Source organism: Hirundo rustica, chromosome 6 (assembly GCF_015227805.2).
Source record: "Hirundo rustica isolate bHirRus1 chromosome 6, bHirRus1.pri.v3, whole genome shotgun sequence".
NCBI classification, from domain to species: Eukaryota; Metazoa; Chordata; class Aves; order Passeriformes; family Hirundinidae; genus Hirundo; species Hirundo rustica.
This window is the reverse complement of record NC_053455.1, coordinates 49803001-49818168: the sequence shown is the minus strand read 5'-3', so window position 1 is coordinate 49818168 and position 15168 is coordinate 49803001. Positions and strand designations below refer to the sequence as shown.

At 41.3% G+C, this 15168-nt stretch overlaps 1 protein-coding gene and 1 long non-coding RNA gene across 4 annotated transcripts in view; one reads left to right on the top strand and one right to left on the bottom strand.

Moving 5' to 3' along the window:
- Positions 1–15168, bottom strand: part of LOC120753752 (uncharacterized) — a 32362-nt gene that overhangs the window by 2720 nt on the left and 14474 nt on the right. For 2 of the 3 annotated variants that reach the window (XR_005701217.2, XR_005701215.2), the window contains one exon: positions 3553–4071. The exons of the other annotated variant lie outside the window; for it this stretch is intronic. This is a non-coding gene — a long non-coding RNA (uncharacterized LOC120753752). Of the gene's footprint in view, positions 1–3552; positions 4072–15168 lie in introns of those variants that run through there. 3 annotated transcript variants of the gene reach the window in all.
- The window catches only part of LOC120753751 (ferritin light chain-like), a 56015-nt gene that overhangs the window by 32597 nt on the left and 8250 nt on the right, over positions 1–15168 (top strand). The gene's annotated exons all lie outside the window — the stretch shown is intronic.

Sequence of the window (15168 nt, the reverse complement as noted above, 5' to 3'; positions counted from 1 at the left end):
CCTGAAAGAAGTGAAGTATTTTAAACTGACTCATAATGCAAAACTCAGAAGGAGACTCAAGTCTCAGTGCATTGGAATATACCTGACTGTTTTTCTGCAAGATTTTCATCTGCTAGAGATTAGGTTTTGAAAATTATTTTTAACTTCTTTTTCACTAGATACAAATCCAAAACAATAAATCAAGCTTCCAGAGTCAGTTATATTATAGGCATAATAAGAGGCATTGGTTACCATATTTCCCTATATGCAAAGAAACCCAAACCCACCAAAAGAACCCCATCCCAGTCAAACTGCCATTTTATCCTTCAGAAATGGCCTTGTATTAATTGTTTATTACTTTAAGATAAGAGCACCTTTTAGAGGCTCATTGCTGCTCTGTTAAGTGTTAATTAAAGACAAATTCTCCTCTTTCCTCACCCTTAGAAGAAAAATGTCAAGAGGCAAAGCCTAGAAATACATGAGCTTGCAGGGGCTAACCTGCACTGACTGGGGTGAGTAGAAGCTTCCCGAGCTTCATTCTGCTTTGTTTGGTTTGCTCCAGTTTGAAATGCAAATGAAAAGTCAAGCTTGAGTCCCAGCCATTCTAAATTCTTCTAAATATTATTTACCAACAAAGTGAAGAGTATTCAAAGAGTAATTAAAAAGAGTAATCAAAGATTAGAAGTTAATGAGCAAGAGTTTATTTTTTTGACATCTGAGCTACTGGAAAGAGTAACATGAACCATTTTAGGTAGCTAAAGAAAAGGAAAAAAAGAAAAAAAAATTAAAGAAAATCCTCAAAACCAGACAAACAATTTACCTGCAGTAATGATGACACCGAATGCCATGCAGAGGGGGAAAACTGCTCCCCTTGACCTGCTGCTCATTCTTTGCACTGAGAGAAACTGACTGCAATCTATTTCTATGGGCAACTCTTTGAAAAGTCACCAGAGAAAATAGTCTGTAGAAATCATTGTGTTTGAATATTAGGCTGCATAATTGGGGACTACATGTACAGTATTGCATGATTGTTTCCATTTATTTCCAATAATTAATGGGTGTGCAAAATTAATGGGGTTTAAAATTAAATTGTGTCCCCAAACCTGAGGTTCATGCCATCAAATGTAAGTAGTGGTATACTAGTTTTTAATTAGCATGAAAGAGAGTACAATAGTCTCTGTGGCACATCAGATAGCAGTCATCATCAAAATGTCCTCATGTCATCAGGAGTTTCTTGGCTAAACGTTCCCAGGGCATTATTCAGGTTACATTGCACCAGCATTTAAAGAGATCCAGAAGCTGAAAAATTTGGAGAGGCCTGGTGAGCCAGTTACTCCCACAGGACTCACAACTCATGTCCAGGTGTTCTGCTCCCATTCATCAGTGGGTGATTGTGTAGTACATGGCCAGCCCATGTAAGACTGGCTGGCAATCCCATTTTTTGGTCCAGGCTATGGGAAAGGAAATCAGTTTCCTTTTTTGATGTACTGAAATGCTTTTAGCTCCTTTCAGATTTGTCATAACAACAATGCACTTAAGGAATAATCTAATGCAGGCTTAAACCTCTGTTCAGTACAGACTGCTAAAAATGCCTGTCTCAATTTGATATGCTACACTGATATATTGCACTTTTCTCTATCTGTTTCATTCCCTTATGGTGGATGAAATTCAAAGGTATTACACAAAGTAATAGCCAGCCCCAAGTGAGGCAGCTAAACCCACAAATCTAGATGTACAATGGATATGATGTAGTCAAAGCTAATTAATTGTTCCATATCCATCATCATTCTGCCATTACAAAGTTCCTTTCCCTTCCTCTCAAGGGCTTTTCTCCTTCAGTCTGTAGCATTTCTGACTCCTTTCCACTGATGTACAAAGCTCTGAGCTCACTTACATGAACCTAGGCTTCTTCCCCAGGCTTCCTGGCAAAATTTCCATGCATGTCTATCTGAATCTCTTGCTGTTTTCTTCCAAAGGATGTGTATCTTGAGTTTAGTCCTGGAGATCTGAATGGAACACAAGTTCTCCTGGATATGGCACCGTAGGTGTCTGCAGCTCCTGCTTCACTCTCCAAGCCCTGTTCTGAGCAAGGCACTGCAAGTGCCTTCTCTCAGTGTCTCCTCTCCTCCTGTTTCAGTGGAGGGAGTAGATTTGAGCCTTCCTCAGGGCCCTGTCCTTCCCGAGCAGGGGCCCAGGCACACCCGCAGAGGCACCACACTAATGGCAGCTGGCATTGTCTGTCTCCCAGCAGCAGGGCATTAATAACCATTAACAAAATGCTATACAGTTCCAACATGATGTCAGTGGTATTAACCTCTGTCATTCCTGTATCAGCACTTGTGAATGACTGATTTTCCTTTTTCTTTTCTTCAAAACTTACCTCTGAAATACTCCATAGCAGTAAAACCAGCACTGACTACTTAGAATAGCTTTTATTTTCCAGTTTTGAAAATGAACTCTCAGCTGTCAGTACTATGTTGAATAACAGCTGAATTTCTCATTCATATATTTTTTACCAAGCTTTACAAAAAACTCAAACAAACAAAAAACCCCGAACAACAATAACAACAAAAAAACACACCCCCAAAAAAAGGAATGCCTTCATGCCCTGCAGACCTGTGACATTTTTGAGAGCTACTAAGAATTTGCCACCTATTAGAGAAAATAGGTGGGAGAGATTTGGGCATTTTCTGGAATGGATAATTTACGAGCAGATTACTCAGAACTGCAGAGTAAGCCTGCTATTTCTTTCAGGAATATGAAGTATGAGTATCTTTTCTCAGTTCAAACTAATAACCAGAGAAGAAACAATTCCTTTTAAATGGTATGTTCATAAAGCCTCTACAGCCTTACAGTATCTAGGTATGCATTGTTCCTCAGCTCAAAACAAAATAAATGCCAGCACAATAAACAGATGAGATAAAGCCTGTAGGAAGAGAGAGTTGGTATCATTTATTGCAGTAATAAAGACAACTGGAACAAGACACAATTTTCCATATATTCAACCACATTTATATTTTTATGTCATTAACAAAAACACCCCTGTTGATTTCCCCTGTGATGATTCAGGATAAATATGCCTTAAGATAATCTGAAAGACTGATGGATTTTCAAAACTTTTCTTTTTACAGATTAAAAAGGACGTATTTCCATTGCTCATATACTTTGCTATTTAATAGCACACTCTGAGATATGAGGATGCCTAATCCAACCTCAGATTAAGTGCAGTTACATCCCTCCCTATCTCCATTAATGCTTTAAAATGTCCACTTTATCACACTGAAATCTTTAGTTCAAGAAAATAAGATGGGGCTCACAGATAAACATTTGCTTGGCAAACTACTCCTGCCCATCTCCATGTCTATGCTCATGCCTAAAAGCTCTTAACAGGTATAGGGAGTGGATGTGCAAGACCAGACTGGGAATGCTTTGTACTCCCATGGACTGTAGACTGTAGCAGTCACACAAAGCAGTTGTTTCTCCAACTTGGGTTCAATGTGTGGGTTTTGATTATTTTTCTCTGTCAGTTTTGGTTTTCTTGGGTTTTGGTGTTTGTGATTTTATTTGGTGCTGTTTCTAAAAAAAAAAAAAAAAAAAAAAAAAAAAAAAGAGAGAGAGAGAGACAGAGAGAGAGAGAAAGAAGTCTTTACCTCTCAAAAAAAACCAAGAAGTTCATGTGATGTAGAGCTTCAATTGAAAAATTTAAAAGATCATGGAAGATTTGCCACTTTTGGTGCCTGTGGGTAGAGCAGCTAGTCCCAGTGGAAGAAAGGCAAGGATAAAGCCATCTTCTTCACAAACGACATGGCAACAAGAGATACTGCCACCAAAAGCAAAGCCTGCTCCAAGGCAGCTCTCTACAAACCATCATGAGGAACATTTCAGGGTGAGGGAGCTGAGAGCACAGCACAGGCAGTGCAGCCGTGTGGAAGTGGGTGACAGAAGGGAAGGGATGCAGTGTTTGCAGTCCTCCAGCCCTGCTGCAGACCTCCTGAGGAAGTGCATGCTTCAGGTTAAACCAGGTCTTAGATACAGCCTCCAGCAGGCAGTGAACCAGCCAGCAGCACCTTGGTGAAAGACAAATCCGTATCCCTGTGGAAATGGCAGAAGACTGATTAATTTAATCCCATGCCCTTCCTTAGAAAAGACAGTAAGAGATGGTGAGCAGCAAAAATTTGTAAAATGTACCAGTTTCTTCTTCCTTCTTTGGCAGAGGAAAGGAGGAACAGATTCCATATGCCCACTACTGCCCTGATCACAGCATTTAGCAGAAGCGGGGGAGAAGGGCTTTTCTGCAGAGCCTTTGCCTTTGAGGCAGCAGCAGGGCAAGAGTTCAGTTTTACGAATCTTGGCCCCAACACAATTTACCATTTACAAACTAATCCTCCTCTGCTGGAGAGCACAAGGCCTGCTAAAGCTCTCATGTCCACTTCTCTGATCCTCCATTGTCCACAGTGACAGGGAGAAGCCGAAGACCTAATCGGTGTGTAATTCAGTCGCTGCCCAGGCTGTGTCACAGCACAATGCTCTGCTTGTAGTGCCACAGGCTGAGGCAGTCAGCTACTGTTATGCCCCACAGCAGGTGTGAAGAATGTCACTGGCTCTGACTGTGTGCTGCCCTTCTCTCCAAGTCCATTGCTGACACTCTGTTTACTCACCACTTAAAGGCTGTTTTTCCTACTGGCAGTAAGATAATTTGTGTCTTTCTGGTGAAAGGGCCCTCTCAGTATTTTTGACCCTGATCTGGGAACTCCTGCACAGCATAACATGGGCCTCATATAAAGTAAACCTCTTTGCTCTCCAGATCCCCTAAATGTGGAGGCCTGCTAACAAGCTCATTATTTCCTTAGTCTTAATCCAGCAGTTAGTAAATTATGATCTACCACATCCAAACATTGTTCTTCACCAGACAGGATGCTGCCACAAATCCTTCAGGATGGTTTAAATCCTTGGTACCTAATTACATTTTAATCACCAAAAGACAGATGCTTCAAAAAGGTTGTTAAAAACCTCGAGAATACCAAATTAAATGCATTGCCACACTTAAATACAGGGTCACTCTGAAAATGGTATTTGGATTGGCTTTTACCAAGAATTTATTACTTCACCAAGGTTTGAAAAGCTGTAGTTTATTCATCTTGAGTCCAAGGAAGCTGAGGAAGAGAAGTGCAGAGGAAGGAGGCAGGGCAGCAGCTGCCACTTGATCAATGGGTGTGGGTATCTCCCAGCCATGCTATCAGGCAGATAAGGAGGCAGCACAGAACTGTTGCTGGTACATCCACGGGAGCATGTCAGAGGACACTTCCCCTGGCACAGAGCTGCATCACACACTGGTAACAGTTGTGTGTGGTGTTTCTTTCCACTTGTAACAGTGACTTGTCCAAGGGACGTGAGAACAGAATGAGCACAGAAACACCCTACTCCTAACACATCTCTTTCCGTAACAGCCTTGAGAATTTCATTCATGTAGAGTTTCTGGTACTATTTTTCCAATTCCTTAGTTTTCATGTAGAGGCAAACCAAATAGCAGGAATACCTGATAGAAGAGCTACACTGGGACAGAAATTGTACAGGCCTGTACAGCTGCAGATTTTCATCCAAAAGAATAAACAACTGAAGTCAGCTGCATAACCTGACCAACCCCAAAAACATATAAACCAAAATGGAAACAACTTCCCTCCACCACATAGGTAACTTTAAATCAATATACTTGGTTACCAAGACTATTTCTGTGCAATTCTATACATGACTTAGTTACCAATCTTACTTAATCCTGTAAAGGGATGAAATACTTTGTAACACTTGCAAATTCTGTGAAGGCAGTGACCTGATGAAGAAAGCTGATTCAGCTTCTTACCACTTGCTACAGAAAAGTTCACAATATTTATTATTCAAAATATGAATTGGACATCTGTATTTACAATGTTTAAACAAGTCTTGCTTAGTGCTGAAGCCAAGCTGCTCATTTTACCCATACTCATCTACTGTCATCATTGACGGCTGATTTCCAAACACGGCCAGACACCAGTTTTCATGGCAGGGGTCATGAGACATTCTTGCATCCTGAATCAGGATTCTGCAGTGCCATGTGCCAAGCATTAGAAGCATTTACAATGGAGCACCTGCAGAAATCCCATTTCCTGACACAGAGAGGCCTCTGATATTCACGTTTTCTCCTACTCTTAGGCTATGCTGTAATGAAATCTGGCTTGAATAATCAATCCTTTTACAGCTGTACAAGGAAGTATCCTTGCTTAGCATTTACCCCTCCTTATGGAGGTTCAGTGCAAACCCTATTGATAAATCAGCAAAGATACACAGAATGAAAAGTCTTGCTGATGGGATATGACAAAAACCACACACAGGACAGGGACACAAAGTGAGCCTATCAGAGAAAGTGGCAGGATTCTGGTAGCTTTAATGAATACAGGAAAGAGGGTCACACTGAACTTGATGTTAATGCTGACAGCGACTTATGCAGACACAACCAATGTGTGCCTGCTCCTGGAAAGGGAGGCCAGGAGCTCTGTTGCTAACAGCATGGGAATAATCAGAGTTCAGGACTGCACAGGAACCGCTGCTAGGTCAGTAACAAGAGTTGAAGGGGAATAAATTGAAGGAATGGTGGAAGGGCCTTGGAAAGGGCTGTTTGTGACACCAGTGATGGAAATTACTTTGAACAGCTTATCCTGTGAGACTCCATGCTCTGCAAGGTACTCCCCACTACCTCTTGCTGTAGGTCTGGGCTGCCCTTACTCCAAGCTGCCCTCATCCCTTTGAAGGCTATGATTCCCTTACTCCACAAAACCTGCATCCTTGTCCTGTCCCCATCACTCTAATCATGGGATGCTGCCACTTTATCTCTGATACAAACTACCTGTGCCCTGTCCTCAAACTCTGACCTCAAACTCCCAACCATCACATCTCCATATACCCCCAGGTCATCCCCTCTGCCTCTATTCCCTGGCACTGCTCCCTGTAGCTGCTTCACACCCCAGATTATCTCTGCTTTTGTTTTCCTCCCTCTAACAGTGTGAATGGGAAGCCCAAGCTATCACAGGTAGCAGGGCACTAGCCTGTGCACTGTTCTGCGACCAGTCTCGCTTTTGCTGAGACATTCACAGTGACTACAACCAGCCCTGCTGGTCTTTAGTAGTCCCTCAGCCTCGTTTTGGGAACCATAGTCCATCATGGTACTGGGCAGGCTCAGTAGATGCAGAGTGACAGCCACTGTTCCCTATTTCCATGAGGAAATGCCAGAACAACTTTTGTCTGCTGGGTATAAAAACCGGGTCTCCATGGCACACTTCCCTGTTTCCTTCCTTGCTGCTGATCAGTTGTTCCTCTGGGTACTCCAGGGGACCTCCCCCCTCCTCTTGGCTATGACAGAGTACATTCAAACAGCTGCTCGGGCTGGATGAAGCACCTGCTCTAGGCAACAGCAGATGGAGTTCATTTTGGGTCCAAAGGGCTGAGGCCAAGCAAGCTGACCACATGTGCACTAATCCAGTATCATCACCAATTCCACCAACAACAGGTGCCCTTTAAAGAGAGAGGGAAAAACTATTTGGGGAGGAACCAAAGCTTTATAAAGGACATTATGGGCCAAGTCCTCAGCTGGTACATGCTCAGTTAAAGCATGTACCCTCTTGAAGTTATACAAGTAATGCTCACATACACAACCGAAAGATTTGGCCCACTGAGAGTGCTGCGTCTCTTCTGATTTAAGTTTTCCTAAGGATTTTTTACCTCCTCTCATTGCTCTGCATTTATCTTCCATCAAGAAAGAAGTTTTCCTGTCCCTTGCTTCAGACCAGATAGCTGAAAAATCACAAGCTATTCATCCTAGATTTCACCAACCTCCTGTGCACAGGTAACACAATCTTGCCATGCGTCCCTCAGTCCTGTTCGAGTCCTGGGGACCAGATCATGAGCCTGAAGTGACAGAAACAAGGGCAATCCCATTCTGGAACAAATCAAACCAAACCCTGTCAAGGTGCATTAAGAGAAGTCTTTCAGCACAGGCATCCTAAGAATTGTCATGCGCTTGCTCAAGCCAGGGGTCCCTGTAAGACAGAGCATAATTTCAATGGATGATCCCTACAAATGACACAGGAAGAGGGGGAAAAAAAAAAAAAAAAATCAACCCTGTCAGAAACCATTGGCCAAATTGTCTCCAAGGGAAGTTTTATTCTCACCTCATTTTGCCGGAAATTTGTTTACCATACAATACATACAAATTTCTTTTTAAAGTCTCTATTAGTGTATTTCTGATGAACTAATGAAAGCCTCTATGTTTTCTTCTTTTCTGCCATTCTGTGTTCCAGAGGCCAGTTCTGTAAATCTGGTCTCACTCACTGTAGTTACTCTTGTGCTTCTTTCTAGAGAACCTGTAAGCTCTCTGGAGCCTGAGAATGGAGCTTGATTCACAGAGATGGCACTGCAGAGCATGGCCAAAAGCACTCTGCTCACACTGCCTGAGTAAAATCAGGATTTCCAAATTCCTGTTGATGCACTATCAGAGGAAAACATGACCTTGCTGCAAGTTGCTCATGTGAACCAGTCACAGCCTTCATAACTTTGTATTCCAAAATTTATTTTCCTGAACTATTCAGGAAATTTCATTAGTCAATCTTTTAATTCTTAACTTTCCAAGGTTCAGATTTAAGCCAGTTTTCCCTTGAGCTAGGTTATATTAGAAAGAGAGGCAAAGTGATGAGAGACAGTTGGACGAACAGAGCTGGTAGTGAGAACAGCACAGGCAGAAAAAACAGTCTCCAACCCCTAACAGTTCCTGACATCTCACCCACAAGTACAGACAATTGTAACCTGTACTGCGCTGGCTTGAACATTTAAATGAGTCTCCAAGAACTTCCCTTGACAAACACCACAGTACAGGTTAGACAATTTCTCACCAAGGATGGGACAGACACTCAACCACACGGGAACCTCCAGTGCTGGAAAGGTATTCTCAGCTGCTGCAGACTCAAACACTGCCTTTGAGGCTTTAACCACAGTTTCAAAGCTGGAAAAGTCCAGAGCATGTACAAACATATGCAGAAGGCAACATTGCACACTTGTGCAGCAGTTTTGTCCACATACATGCCTGAGGGAACCAGTTTGCACCCTTACACTGAGCAGTGGAGATACCTACACATTCCTGCCCTTCCCAGCCAAAGCAATAAAACACTGTAACATCTGACAGCACAGAGCCCTCCCTATCCCTCTGAATTCTCATTGCCGCTTGCTGTCACTGGGCACATATCACGCAGGCCAGCTGCAGAGGATTTATTCAACCAGTTTTGGAGTATTAAAGCTAACTTTTTATTTTTGTCTTTGCCCCAAGCAGGCACTTGGTATGCAGGATTTAAATCTGAGAACAAAATGTTCTGTGAAATTTAATTTGTAAATACTCAGCCCAGTAAATTCTAAATTCTTAAAAAAAAAAAAAAAAAAAAAAAAAAAAAAAAAAAAAAAAAAAAAAAAAAAAAAAAAGATAGCAACCGGAGTGGTTTAAAAATCAAAAAGTAAAGCATTTCACTGCATCACTGTGTCCTAAAGATCAGAATAAATAACTTCCCAAGATTACCAATTAATGGTGCTGACTGCTTTAAGTGATAGGAGCCAAACATACTGAGTTCTACCTTATAATTCCAGTGAAATCAGGAGAATGCTTAATTTGACAAGTGCTCTGCATAAAGACACTGAAATTGAAAAAAACAGATTGTATGATCCATGCAAGTTGGCAGAGATTACTTTGCCTGGGACATCCTGCCACAAACTTACTAGAATCTAACACCTATCATACTAAGGTTTTTAAAGTGTATTAAAAGCCATTAAAATGGAATTAGGCAGAAGATGATAGGGAAAGAGATACCCCAGGGAATCACAACACTTAGACAATTAAGATGGTCTAAAAATGTGCTTTGACCAAAAAGCAGCAATAAAGGGTCATTTGTGACTGGAACTAGAAGAGTAATTACTTCATTGGCATTTATCATTGCCTTTAAGGCCCATGATGTTTGAGTGAAATTATCTCCTTCTGCTTTGTCTGATTCACCATCACGGGCTCCATCTTAATACAAAATTTAAAACAAACATTGAGTGATGAATGTTCACATTAAAATTTCAAATCTCTTTTTTTCAAGCAGTTTCATCTAGACTTTGAAAGAATTCCTTTACAAAAATTATGATTCATTATTTTTTGGTGACTACAAAAGCCCAAACATTTAGAATAACTTCCTCTTCATCTGCAAACATTTCACACTCCTCTTACCACAACTGTGGCTTTAATTTCTTCCCTCTCAAGCCAAGTAGCAAATGGAATCAGTCAAACCAGTTAACTCCCAGGAGTCCTTGTACTTCGGAATAAGGTGCTCCTGGTACAAGCAGGGACTCTAGGAACATTGATTATCAGTAGCATGCAGCAGCGAGACAATAACTGGTTTCTGGATCTTCATTCCTTGCCCACAGTTTACTTCTGCTAGCCCAGATATTCTGAGTATGTACAAAGTGCACCTGCTCATGCAGACCTCAGAGAGGTCTGATGTCCCCTCAAGAGCCACCTGGAGCACTGAGTGCACCTCCTGAAGTTTACACTGTCTGGAAGGCATTACCTGGTCTGATTTTAGATGGCACAGGCTGCACACACACAGAAAAAGGCTCTGCCTTTTTCCATACATTAAGTCTTATTTTCTCATTTGTCCAAGAGTAAAAAAATAGATTCTCACCCACAGCTGTGAAAAGGAAGGTAGAAAAGAAAGGCAAGTACACAAAGCATACAAATTATGACAGACTTTAGGCAGTTTGGGATTGCACAACTCCCTTATGCAATACATGGCCTGAGGCAAGCCTCATGTTTTCAGAAATTCCACAGAATCCTCTTAAATACGCTCCAGTGCTGAGGCTCTGTGTCTTCCACCAGCAATTTCTGACCAGACTTATGATATACCACAGACAGATTACATGGAGCAGCCTTACATTAGCTTACATGTGCTTTTTAAAATGTAACCTGAAATAACAATTGCAAAATCTCAGAGGCAGATGAGCCCTGCCAATTTATAGAAACTTACTCCTAAGCACAGCCTCTTTAGAAAAATCAAAGGGGTAGTATCAGCCAGTAGTGAATTCACTTGAAGCGAATAATCCACTTAAAACTCAAGTGTATTTATAAAAGAGCAGAAATGGAGATGGAAGGGCCAATGCTGCCGGCCAGGCTGGAGCTTATTTAGCCAGGCTACCAGTCCTTCTGCAGCAACCAGGCTGGGAGCACAGACTGCCCCTGGGCTCCAGCTCTCCCTGCTGCCTCTGCCCAATCCCAGCCATGGCCTTCCTCAGTGCTGCCAGAGCCTGGGCTCCTACAGACACGGGTGAGCTGGTAAGCTAAGTCAGGATGTGTAATGATTCTGTACATACAAGGAGGAAAGACAACAGTGAACAACTCAGTGTATGTGATTTATCAGCATTTAAAATTGCAGAGAGAGTGGTAAGTGCTTAAGAGAAAATAGTGACATATAGCTTCTAGACATGAGTTAACCAGTGGCCACAGCCCATTTTGACCTGCAGCCCCACACATGTAGGCAGTCATACAAACACAGCCATGTGCAGCTGGACTTGAGACACTCTCGGGAAAATGACGGTGCCAAATGCAAACCAGGCTAGGGCACAACAACAGTCACAGCAAGAGTCTGTCAATGCACTTGAGATGCACTTACATCATCTAGGCTTGACTGCAGAGGTTCACACAGACCTCAAACCTCGTGTTAGCATGGAGTTTTCCCCAGGGTCCAGAGAAGGGAGAGTGCACAAAGAGAGAGGACAAGTCTGCCTAATCACTGTGGTTGTGCAGCAATGGAAAAGAGCCCCCAAGGAGAGAGAGAAGAAGAGAAGGGGACCTGGGGACCAGCAGGTAAGGGCTGGTGGTACACAGGCAGGATGTGCCCTGTACACCAAAGGCCCAGAGCAACTCCCGACTGAGAAGCAGCCGAGGCTGTCCATCTCCAAACTTTTCTCAAGGAAGGGTCCCATAGTAGGAGCAAGCATTAATTACAGATAATCTAATTTAAATACTGCAGAGAGAATAGCATGGATTAGAAAACCCTCCTATATGTATCCTGTGACACAAGGTTAAAGGTAAGATTTGCTTGCATTTCAGAAGCTCTTACAAGCTTTTCTCCTATGTTAGCTTTAGACACAGCAGATATGCCTTTGGGCTGTGAGCAAATTCTGTTTGAAGGACAGATTTCAATCAGTAAAGCTTCAAAGAATTCATATATATCACAATGTTTTATGTTATCCAGCATTTGGGAAGTTCCTTATGGAAGAACTTCATCGCAAAAGGAGAGGCAATGAGCCAACATCTCAATATCTGCGCCATGCAGACTTGTGCCGAGGAAGCCTATGGAAACAAAGTGCCCGAGATAAAAGTAACAACAGAACTGAAAAGTGTCGCAACTTTATCAAGCTACTAAAGCAAGGTGTGAAAACTCAACTGAGGTAAAAAAGACACAGCTGTTTCCACTGATGGGAACATCCTCAAAAATCTCATCTGGCTTCAAACATTGCAGTAATGGATGCTTGGCAAAGACAAAAATCTCAATGACAGGAAGACATCCTTGGGACTGTAGAAAAGGAAAGCAAATGAAAACTAAGGTTTGGAGTATTTGGCAAGTGCCAAAAAAAGGCATTAAAAATTGCTTCCAAAATTAAAAGTTAATCCAAGTATTTTTCAAACAGAACTTCATTATGGTACCTCATTTTATTAAACTGAATATATGCACAGTACATGCAGATCTGGGATAGTACAGTAATTTTCAGTACCTACAAACCCAAAATACAGGCTTCTGTCTGCTCTGTTTGATAACAACAAAACTGACTTCAAAGGACTAGGCTTTATTTTTGAGCAATCCTTTTCTTTATCACTAAAACATGCTGATTTCAGAGCACTATAGAAAACTGGCCTTTTCCATTTGTTCAATGACAAAGAGACAAAAAAGATTTTCCAGAATGTCCATGTCACAGCCTGGTCACAACACTGTTGCCTCCTCAGGAACATCTCATGTTTTGCTGATGACAACTTTTACTGAAAGTCAGTTAAAAAAGGGTATTTTGCTATGCTTAGTTAAGTAGTAACATCCCAAATTTCAGGCTTTTTTTTTTTTTTTTTTAAACTTTATGAGTCACATATTACAAAAAGGCAAGAAAACAACTCAGAAGTCTTGCTGGCTTTTCCTCTGTGGTTAAAGGAAGCAACAAAGAGTGGGACTAGATAAAATAGTGAGATGAAGCACCTGTTGAGACTAGGAATAAGAAAAATGGATTAAGGGACTTCAAGTCCAATAAAAGAAATCATGAATTCACAGGTGTTCATATGAGTAATTCCTAGTTTCCTGCCAGAGAGCATCGGTTTCACTTAATTACAAAACAAAATTATGAATGAAGGCAAATTCACAAGCATACATATCATACATTTATTTATTACTTTTCCCTCAGAGCCCTGTTTTCATCATAGCTATTGATGGACACTGAATGAGAGAAAAGTCTGGCAGCATTAGATAGACTATTTGCAAAGCACATGAAAAACCCATCACAGATAGATAGAAGCAAACAGATGGTAGCTGGAGAGAAGCAACAGCCACAACTCTTACTTCCTGCGGTGAAAGAATAAACAATACCAACTCCAGATCACAAAGTGAAGATTAAAGAGCTAGCCTAAAGCCTAGCTTTAAAGAGAGACTCAGGGTAGAAAATGGCCAGATACAACTAAATGTTTGCAAAGCAGGCTCAGGAGAAAGAATATTTTGAGAGGATTGCTAAAGCCCACTGACACAAATTCCGCTACTCTCTACTGCAGTCAGGCAAAGAAAAAACAGGAAAAGGAGCAGGGAGGAGTAGAGAAGTATGGGTTTCTGTATAAGAGAGCCTATTTTGATGGAATTTTAGTTGTAGTTCTGTATACCACATTGTAGTGGTTTGGCTTCCCACTCTGCCACACACTTTCAACACACTTTAAAATGTGTTGTACCAAAATCATGTCAAATTATAAAAAATGAAAAGATACCTTTCATCAAGGCATGTGCCTGTAACCAACCCTTTGTTGATCTTTGTAGGCCCCTTCCAACTCAGAATATTCTGTGATTCTGTGCTGAAAAGTTGTAATTAAGAAATGGAACAAAGTGCCTGCTCCCCAGAATGCTGCATTTCTTGAGGTCACCAGCTTTTGGAGCAGATGACACCTTCCCCAGTCTAGATACAAAGAGCACGTGATACCACCTCATGTTAGTAGCAAGAATCCCTATATTATTTTGTCATGGAATTTTTCCATAATATAATTGGTAACAGTGCAATTGCTGTGTATTTCCTTTAGTTCTATGAAGCACAAAGCCAAATAAATTGAATGGTGTTCTCATAAAGGGAACATATGGAATATAAAGAATTTTACAGTTGGTTTTTAGATCAGTTCCATGCATCAAAGATGGCCTTAAGAACTGCCCTTGTCTCTTAGCTCTCCATCACTGAAATGGGATAACTTAATATTGTTTTCCAAGGCTCCACTAATGCAGAGACAAACCTCTATGAGCTGATATGCTCAGAAGTTATCATAATAAATGCCCAATTAACAAAATACAACTACAATCTTTTCCATGAGGCACTGGCTAACTAGCTTTCTATTGCTATTTCACACTTCAAATTATTTAGACTGGCCAAAGAAAGGAGGTCACCAAGTATTTATTTAGATTGGGATGTCAATGCATACACACCCAGAGGCACCACACTTACTCCCCTTCCTCCTCCTCTGAGGGAATCAAGGGATAATTCTGGAATAATGAAACACTAGCATCGACTTTACAGGCCAAACCAAGGATACTTGGAATGGAAGGAGATAAAAGGTAGCTAATAGAGGTATATCCTTGCAACAAAAGTCCCTAGTGCTACAGTGAAAAACAGGGCGCTTACTGAGAACTTCAGAATAAGGTCATACAGAGCTCAAGTGTCTTGTTAACAAATTGACATTTAATGACTTTGGATCCTTACTTTAGCCTAGCAAACATTAGTTATACTTTACTCACATTAAATTTTACCCAAATGCTTAAATGCTGTTTGATTTTTTTAAGTGTAACTTCTAATTTAACTACAACATGAAGAATCAGTACTAAAAAAATGAATAATTACAGCAAACAAAGAGGGCTG